Raw genomic sequence first — 9,218 nt, 5'->3', positions numbered from 1 at the left:
TCAAGTATTTCTTTACTCAGAAGGATTTGAATATGAGACAAAGGCGTTGGTTGGAATTAGTGAAAGATTACGATTGTGAGATCCTCTATCACCCCGGAAAGGCTAATGTAGTGGCCGATGCCCTGAGCAGAAAGGGGCCCGGGCTAGTAGCTAGTATGGTTCAGATCTCACCTCAGCTAGCAGAGGATATGGTTAGATCCGGCATTGAGTTTGTGGTAGGTCAGCTTCACAACTTAACGCTGCAATCTGATCTGTTAGAAAGAATAAAAGTCGCTCAGATGACGTATCCAGAGTTAGTGAAGATCAGAGATGAGGTGTTGGCTGGTCAAGCCAAAGACTTTTCAGTGTCAGACAGCGGGATGCTTTTGTATAAAGCTAGGGTTTGTGTTCCAAATAGTGTGGAACTTAGGAATGAGATCTTTGAGGAGGCTCATTCTACCCCTAATAAAGCCTATGATCTAGCCTGGCATCCATATGTTGCATTGCCTAATCAGGTAAGCTCATGTCATAGTCTAGCATTCATATATTGCATTACCTAATCAAGCAAGCTTATGGTATAGCCTGGCATCCATAAGTCGCATTGCCTAATCAGGCAAGCTCATGCCATAGTCTAACATTCATATATCGCATTGCCTACTCAGGCAAACCTAGCATCCATATTTCACATCACCTAATTAGGTGAGCTTGTATATCACATTGCCTAATGACGCAAGCCTGTGCCATAACTCGGCACCCATATATCACACCACCTAATCAGGTGAGCTTGTATATCACATTCACATTGTCATTGCTGAATCAGATAATCGACAATTACGAAACCTGTCATGCCATGTGGTACATTATACTTTTCTTACCTCAAGTTTCGGTTCAGGTATGTTGGCTGACCTGCTTAGAGAATGATCGAAGATCTCGGCCCCTATGTCATAACAATGGTAAACCAATAATTGTCTATCCCAAAATACTACTTAATATTTGCATAAGATAATCTAGGGTTTTCTACCAAATCTTGTGGTATAAATACACTAAAATAAAACTTATATTTTGGCTTTAAAATATACACCATATTATAGATCTCGTTGTAAGCTTCGACACGGTATATAGAATGTCCAAAATGGACACTCGAGTGAAAAATTATGACAAAAATATGATTTCTGATCTCCCTAATCTTTCCAAAAATAGCACACCATTTTGGTAAAAACGGATGACCGTTCTCTGGCACGAAAATCTCAAATTTTGAACTCTCCAAAATACTACCGAAATCTATCCAAATCATTCCAAACTTCACAGGATACATATATATCATATATACAACAATCCTTACGTAACAGAAATTAAAATCGAGTCCTTAAACAAAAACGTTATTAAAGCTCGGACATAAGCTTTAAAAAGTTTCAAACTTGATTTCTAACTCACAGTCACCTCAAATTCAACAAGTAAACATCAAAACTAGTCCCATAGCAACCAAAGAACAATTCCACGAAGTTAAAATCTCCATAAGTACTCTAAATTCACAAAGTCACTATATAAAATTAATTGTTTTCAACTTAAAACGAAACTAATCCTTACCTTAAGCTTTTCCTCTTCAATGATTTACTATCCTGCTACTACCAAAGCTTGAATCGCTAGGTTTTGGGTTAAAAATTAAAGAAAATGGATAGAGCGGGATGAGGGTTTCGTCGAACAAAGAATAGATGAGGGTTTCGTTGTTTGTATTATTTCTTTTAAACTTAATATTGTTAGAGATTTTATAACAATGGAAGAAAATCAAGATTTATTACAACTCTATTGTAAAATAATACAAGGACTAAAATAAGAGATTGATTAAATATATGTTACAATACATATATATACACTATATATATTATATATATGAAAGGTAGAAGAGAAGATTACAACACATGTAATATAATATATGTATATATATAACAAGAGAATAATATATATATAAACACTCACTCACAACCTTGAGTGTAGATTAGTGGGGATCACCATGACTTGAACAAGGTATTACACCTTTGTCCAAAAGCTTATTTCCCCCTATCTCTAAGCACTAAGGGAACTCTCTAGGAAATAGCTTTGGGAATTATCAAGCCTTTTAGGGTTTTCTAGCAATGTGCTTTCTTGATAGAAAACTTCATCTCTTCCAAATGAGCACATTAGACTCCTTTATATAGTGTTTAGGTGATCACACTTAGAATTCAAACTCACCATCTCATTTCTCTCATATAATGAGAATTAATATAGTTTGTAACAACTATATTTCAAACCATTTGAATCCTATCATCAAATTGTGTAACATCTCTTTTATTACACAATATTATGATCAACCAAAAGAAGTTACAAAAGCAATTAACTTTGTAACTCTTCTCCATGTTATAAAGTGTAGGTTACAATTTTAGGTTAAATAAATTATATGTTACACAATTTATTTACCAAACACCTAATACATATTATTCACATAATAATATATATTACTACATTTTAATCTACACTTATTATATTATAAAATAATATAACAATCCCCCACTAGATTAAAATGTGTAACACACTTGTAACATTTATTTAATCAATCAAAATATTATATCAAAATATAACATTCCCCCACTTTGATTAAATAAATACACACTTTCAAAGAAGTCTTGCTTAGGTGCATTAGGTAAAATGTCTTTCGACTTGAATTTTACCTTAGTGTAGTTACCACAAAGTTTGATGAAATTTTGGTTGCCGTAGCATTGAACCACTATTTCTTTAGTGCAAACCGGTGATAACACACACACCCTCGCTAATGCTCACTTGAGACCGCGTGTCTCGCTCTTGCACCGTTAATGGCCATGTGCAAAATTCCAATTCATAGACTCTCTAGAGAATACTCCCAATTCTCATAAGAGGCGGCACCACCTCTAGTGCATATAGGTGGAGTTTTAGTGTCTCACCACTCGTTAGACACTTCTTAAGCTTAAGTGAGTTTTCTTAAGCTTAAGCTCCATTAAAAAACCTTTTGGTTTTAACCCTCAATTTTACAACATGTATTCATCCATAGATAGGACAATTGAGTACCACATTCACTCTATTGACTTGTTATTACCTATTGAACTTAAGACTAGATTTTTACTAGTGTTAAGATAGGTTACCATCAATGAGCAAAACGCTAAGGGAGTTTAGGTCCCATCCCTCGAAAATTCATGCTTTAATCTTGTACGGAGATTAAGCGATTTGTTATAACCTCTCACTATTAATTCCATATGAATCATGCATGCCAAAAATATAGTGTTCACTTTGTGACCACTTTTCTCCTTAAGTACTTAAGCTTTGAAAATTTAATCATAAAAGATTAATTTTCACACAACTCAAATTCTCAATAATTTTGATACCATGCATATCAAAATTAAACACTAATTTAGACACCAAACATGTCTAAATTATACTTTATTTTAAGACACCAAACATGTCTTAAACTTTTCATATTGGAGTATCACCCCCACACTTTCACATTTCACTATCAAGATAATATCTTGATTTTAAAATATAGAAGACCACTTTGTCTCTATAATTTTTCTTAAATTTAATTTCCTTCTTGAAATTATTTTTACCAAAAATTTGACACCAAATATGTCAATATTTTCACTTATGCACATAGCCAAACTTGATTTAGAATTTGAATTCAAAATCAAATAAATTAATCAACAATGTCTCAACACATTGTGGCTCACCCCCACATTTCTAGCATAGTGTATATAAAATATCACTTTTGTGTATTTCCTCTTGAAATGACTTTTTAAGGTCACCTTAAAAAATATCATTTGACATTTTTAGTTTTCTCAATAAATCTAAAATGTCAAACTCACATTACTACTCATAAAATAATGTGATTATTTTTACCATAATTTTAAAGCTATCTCCTCATTGAGATTAGCCTAAAATTATACCAAAGTTAACAAAATTCTCATCAATTTTGTTCACAACTTTGATTATTTAAGATTCCAAATTGCTTCACTATTTTTTTGAATCCACATTGATTCATTTACTTTTGAGTCCAAAATTGCTCTTCTAATTTATGGCTCATTTCACAAGTTTGGATCCCCTTTCAATTTATTGTTCTTGCTATGACAAGACAATTCTCATAAGTGTAACTCTCATATAGTTCACTTTTCTTATCTCATAATATGAGATGATTATCTCTTATAATCCAATAAAAGATGTAACTTCTCAAAAGCCATTTTTTATTAACTCATAAAGTGAGATGTTCACCACCAAATTGAAAAAGAATTTAAAATATTCTTTATTCACAAAATAGATGATAATAATTCTCACAATAATAATAAACACTATTTTATTACTATCAACATTATTATCATTCTATGTAACTCATATATTAAGATAATATGTATGTTACTAATCAACATCTCATATGTAACATACACATAATATCAATATTAAATTTACAATATATATGTTACACATCTTATATATATATAACATATATACTATAATATACATATCATATACACATAATATATATATTTATTACACAACTATATATGTTACATACCTCACACATATATAACATATATATACACATTAATATAAATGATATATATTATATACACATATATAACATATATTATGTATGCATGTCTCACAAAAATACATAAAAATAATTATTTCTACATATTTAATCTCACTAATATATATTATATCACATGTTCTACATATATATAATATATATTACACATATATATACATGTTATATATTATACATCTCACATATATACATAAAATAACATGATATAAATTTCAAATATCATATATATAATATGATATAAACACATGATCACATATATATAACTCATATATATATAATATATATTACTATTATATAAAATAGTAAATCACATAATATTCACCATCATGCTCACCCATGAATGGCTTTCACATAAAATCTCTTATCCTTGTATTCTCACAATCTTGATTTATCTCCTCTTCCATTGAAAAGGGATAAGCTTTTGATTGTTAGAGATTTTATAACAATGGAAGAAAATCAAGATTTATTACAACTCTATTGTAAAATAATACAAGGACTAAAATAAGAGATTGATTAAATATATGTTACAATACATATATATACACTATATATTATATATATATGAAAGGTAGAAGAGAAGATTACAACACATGTAATATAATATATGTATATATATAACAAGAGAATAATATATATATAAACACTCACTCACAACCTTGAGTGTAGATTAGTGGGGATCACCAGGACTTTAACAAGGTATTACACCTTTGTCCAAAAGCTTATTTCCCCTATCTCTAAGCACTAAGGGAACTCTCTAGGAAATAGCTTTGGAATTATCAAGCCTTTTAGGGTTTTCTAGCAATGTGCTTTCTTGATAGAAAACTTCATCTCTCACAAATGAGCACATTAGACTCCTTTATATAGTGTTTAGGTGATCACACTTAGAATTCAAACTCACCATCTCATTTCTCTCATATAATGAGCATTAATATAGTTTGTAACAACTATATTTCAAACCATTTGAATCCTATCATCAAATTGTGTAACATCTCTTTTATTACATAATATTATGATCAACCAAAAGAAGTTACAAAAGCAATTAACTTTGTAACTCTTCTCCATGTTATAAAGTGTAGGTTACAATTTTAGGTTAAATAAATTATATGTTACACAATTTATTTACCAAACATCTAATACATAATATTCACATAATAATATATATTACTACATTTTAATCTACACTTATTATATTATAAAATAATATAACAAATATATATATTAATAAACTGATAAGTTTTAATTTATAATAATAATATTAATATAATATTAATAAAAAAATTTATTAGTAATAGTTATCTTATCATTTCTTAGTATCTTATCATTTCTTAGCCACTAAAAAATCTCTACTTCTAGGGCACTAGGTCAAATCTCAAATACTCCTAATTATCCCAATACTTACATTATCAACTTATCATAATATTCCTATCAAATTTATTAATTAAACTTGTTATAGTATTTTTAGTCCCCGATTGAGTCCTTAAGATTGGCAAACTTGAAAATATTTTTATTCTATAAATAGCTCATATTATATTCACACATGCTATATAAATTTTTATAATTAATAAATTACGCTTATTTATCCACTTATAACAAAATTAATTTTTTTTACTACAATAGATTAGTAGGATCATAATCTCACTAATTACCTAATTAACACATAGTATATAATAAACTCTTAATAATTCACCATTATGCTTATCGGGATATTACAAATGATATTAGTTCTTGGAATAGTAATAATGGTGCTATTAGAAATCAGATCACTACTACTCATAAAAAGTTGGGTTGGATTTACAATTCCTACAGTTTAAGTGAAAATGATGGTGTGAAAGCCAAAGATCTTCAGGCTTCTCTTGATACTTTGCTTTATAAAGATGAAATCAAAATGATGGTGTGAAAGCCAAAGATCTTCAGGCTTCTCTTGATACTTTGCTTTATAAAGATGAAATCTATTGGAAGCAAAGGTCGAGAGTTGACTGGCTTAGTGTTGGGGATAAAAACACCAAGTCTTTTCATCACAAGGCTTCTGCTAAAAGGAAGAACACTTTAATTAGGTCTATTACTTTGGAGGATGGTTCAGTTGCTAGGGGTACTTCTACTATTGTTTCACATTTTGTTAATTTTTACACTTTTTTATTTTCCACTCAAGGTTGTGATGATGCAGTCATTTTTTATGTTCTTAATGGTGTTACTAACTGCATTTTCACTTCTTAGGTCTCTTTACTTGATGCCCCTTTCACTGAGGATAAAATTAGGGAGGCTTTATTTCATCTTTTTAGGGACAAGGCACCAGGTTTGGATGGTCTTAATGCTTTCTTTTCTCAGGAAAAACTGGACTACTCTCGGGTCAGATTTTTGTAAGGCTATTTTGGTTGTCCTCAACAATAACTCGAACATCTCTCTTATTCGGTTATTGTTTTTATTCCAAAGAAGAAGAAAAATGCTTTCAGGATTAGGGATTTCAGACCTATTAGCCTTTGTTCTACCTTTACAAGGTGGTTGCTAAGGTTTTGGCTAATAGAATAAGCTTTTCTTAATTCTGTCATTTCTAGAAACCAAAGTGCTTTCCTATCCAATGGGTTGATTTTTTATAATATTTTCATTGTTAGTACCATTAATTATAGGAAGAAAGGTAAGCTGGGCTGGGCTTTTCTGAAACTTGACATGGAGAAGGCTTTTAACAGAGTTGAGTGGAGCTTTGTTGAGGCCATTCTCAAGTATGTTGGCTTTCCTCCTAGGTTTATCACTCTTGTGCTTAGATGTATTTCCTCAGTCTCTTTTAAGCTTTTGGTTAATGGTTGTCTATCTAAAAGTTTTAACTCTACCAGAGGGATTAGGCAAGGGGATCCCTTATCCCCTTATTTGTTTTTTATGGTGGCTGATAGGGACTTTCTGCTGCCATCCGTGTTAAGGCATTGATTAAATAGTTTTCTGGTATTGCTATCTGTAGAAATGCCTCAGTTATCTCTCATTTACCTTTTGCTAATGACAGTATTTTGTTTCCCCGATTAATGAGACATCTAGCTTAGCAATCAAAAGTATTTTAGCTACTTATAATCGTGCTACGGGGCAGTCGGTTAATTTTGCTAAATCTTCTATTCTGTTTTCCCTTAATACTAATCTTGTGGCTAAAGATAGCTTTTGTAACCACCCGGGGCTTAGAAATGAGGGTTTGTAGCAAATATCTGGGAGTTCCTCAGTGTGTTGGTAGGGTTGACAACTCTCTTTTCCATTACCTGGTCCAAAATGTTTCTTCTAAAATGAATGTATGGAATGCTAAGTTTTTTTCTAAAGCTAGGAAAGAGACTCTCATCAAAGCGATATTCCAATCTATTCCTTCCTATGCCATGTCATGTTTCAAGCTGCCCAAGCATAATTGTGAGAATCTCCAAAGGCTTATTGCAAATTTTTGGTGGGGATCCTCTAATAACAAACACAAAGTCTTTTGGAAAAATTGGTCTAGTCTATGTGTCTTAAAATTTTTTGGGAGGCTTGGATTTCGATCTATCACCAATCATAACCAATGCTTGCTAGCAGGCTTGGAGAGTTGGGTCAAATCAAAACTTCCTTCTTTATTGTTTGTTAAAAGCTAGGTATTTTAAACAAAACAACTTTCTTACCGCTTCTAAGGGTCATTGTTCTTTTCTCACTTGGATTATTTCTTCACATGTACCTGTAGTAGCATTCAAGTAATGTCTTTTGATTTCCCCTGTTTCAGCTTGTGATTTATAAATTACTTCTGCACAAAATAAGAAACAATCTATCCAACGCACAAATGGTTGGAAATTTATGTTCTCATCATCATTGGTAAAATCAAGTCCACCACGAAGACATTCATAAACTTCTCTACCGTAATTCTTAGCAGATAATCCCAATTTAGGTTTAATAGTATATCCCAAGAGTGGGAGACTTAGGAAAGGGATCTTCTTTTAAAGGGGCTTGTTTGGAGATTGGAAAATAGTAATTCCATCTCTTTGGCTGACTCCCGCTGGATTCTAGGTTTGAATTCTCTTACCTTCTTGAATGATGCTTCCTCTCTTAATAATACTATTTATTTTTTTTTATTGATACTGATGGGGAATTGGAACTTAAGGAAACGTTAGCACCATCTTCCCACTTATTAAGTAGAAGTTATCCTCCAAATCTTGATTGATCCCTCCAGTGATGATTGGCTCATTTGGGGGCATCATCCTTCAGGTAACTTTAAAGTCAATTCAGCTTATCACTTGGCTAACTCTTGCTCTGTTTTAGGTTCTCCATCCTCCTCTTTGCCTGCTTATTTTAAATCTTGGTGGAAGATGGTGTGGACCATCAAAATTCCTCCTAAGATGAAACACTTTGTTTGGAAGGCTTTTAATCATGCTTTAACGTGTGCTTTTGCAGGAGCAAAGAGGAGATTGTTACTCATGCCCTTATAAACTGTTTTAGAGCTAAAACTGTGTGAAAGAATACTTCTTTCAATCATTTTTATAACAATAATAAATATTGTGATGTTAAAGAATTTTTTCTTAGGGGCTTTGATACTTTTAATAAGGAGGATTTTAGACTTTTTCTGATTTGGTCAAGGAGGAATGATTCACTTTTCTATAAAAAAAAAAGTTAATTAGATGTTCTTCAGATGTAGAAGATTTGGCAA

This window comes from Cannabis sativa, chromosome 9 (genome assembly GCF_029168945.1).
Source record: "Cannabis sativa cultivar Pink pepper isolate KNU-18-1 chromosome 9, ASM2916894v1, whole genome shotgun sequence".
Classification (NCBI taxonomy): Eukaryota; Viridiplantae; Streptophyta; class Magnoliopsida; order Rosales; family Cannabaceae; genus Cannabis; species Cannabis sativa.
Note: the sequence above shows the minus strand (reverse complement) of the source record.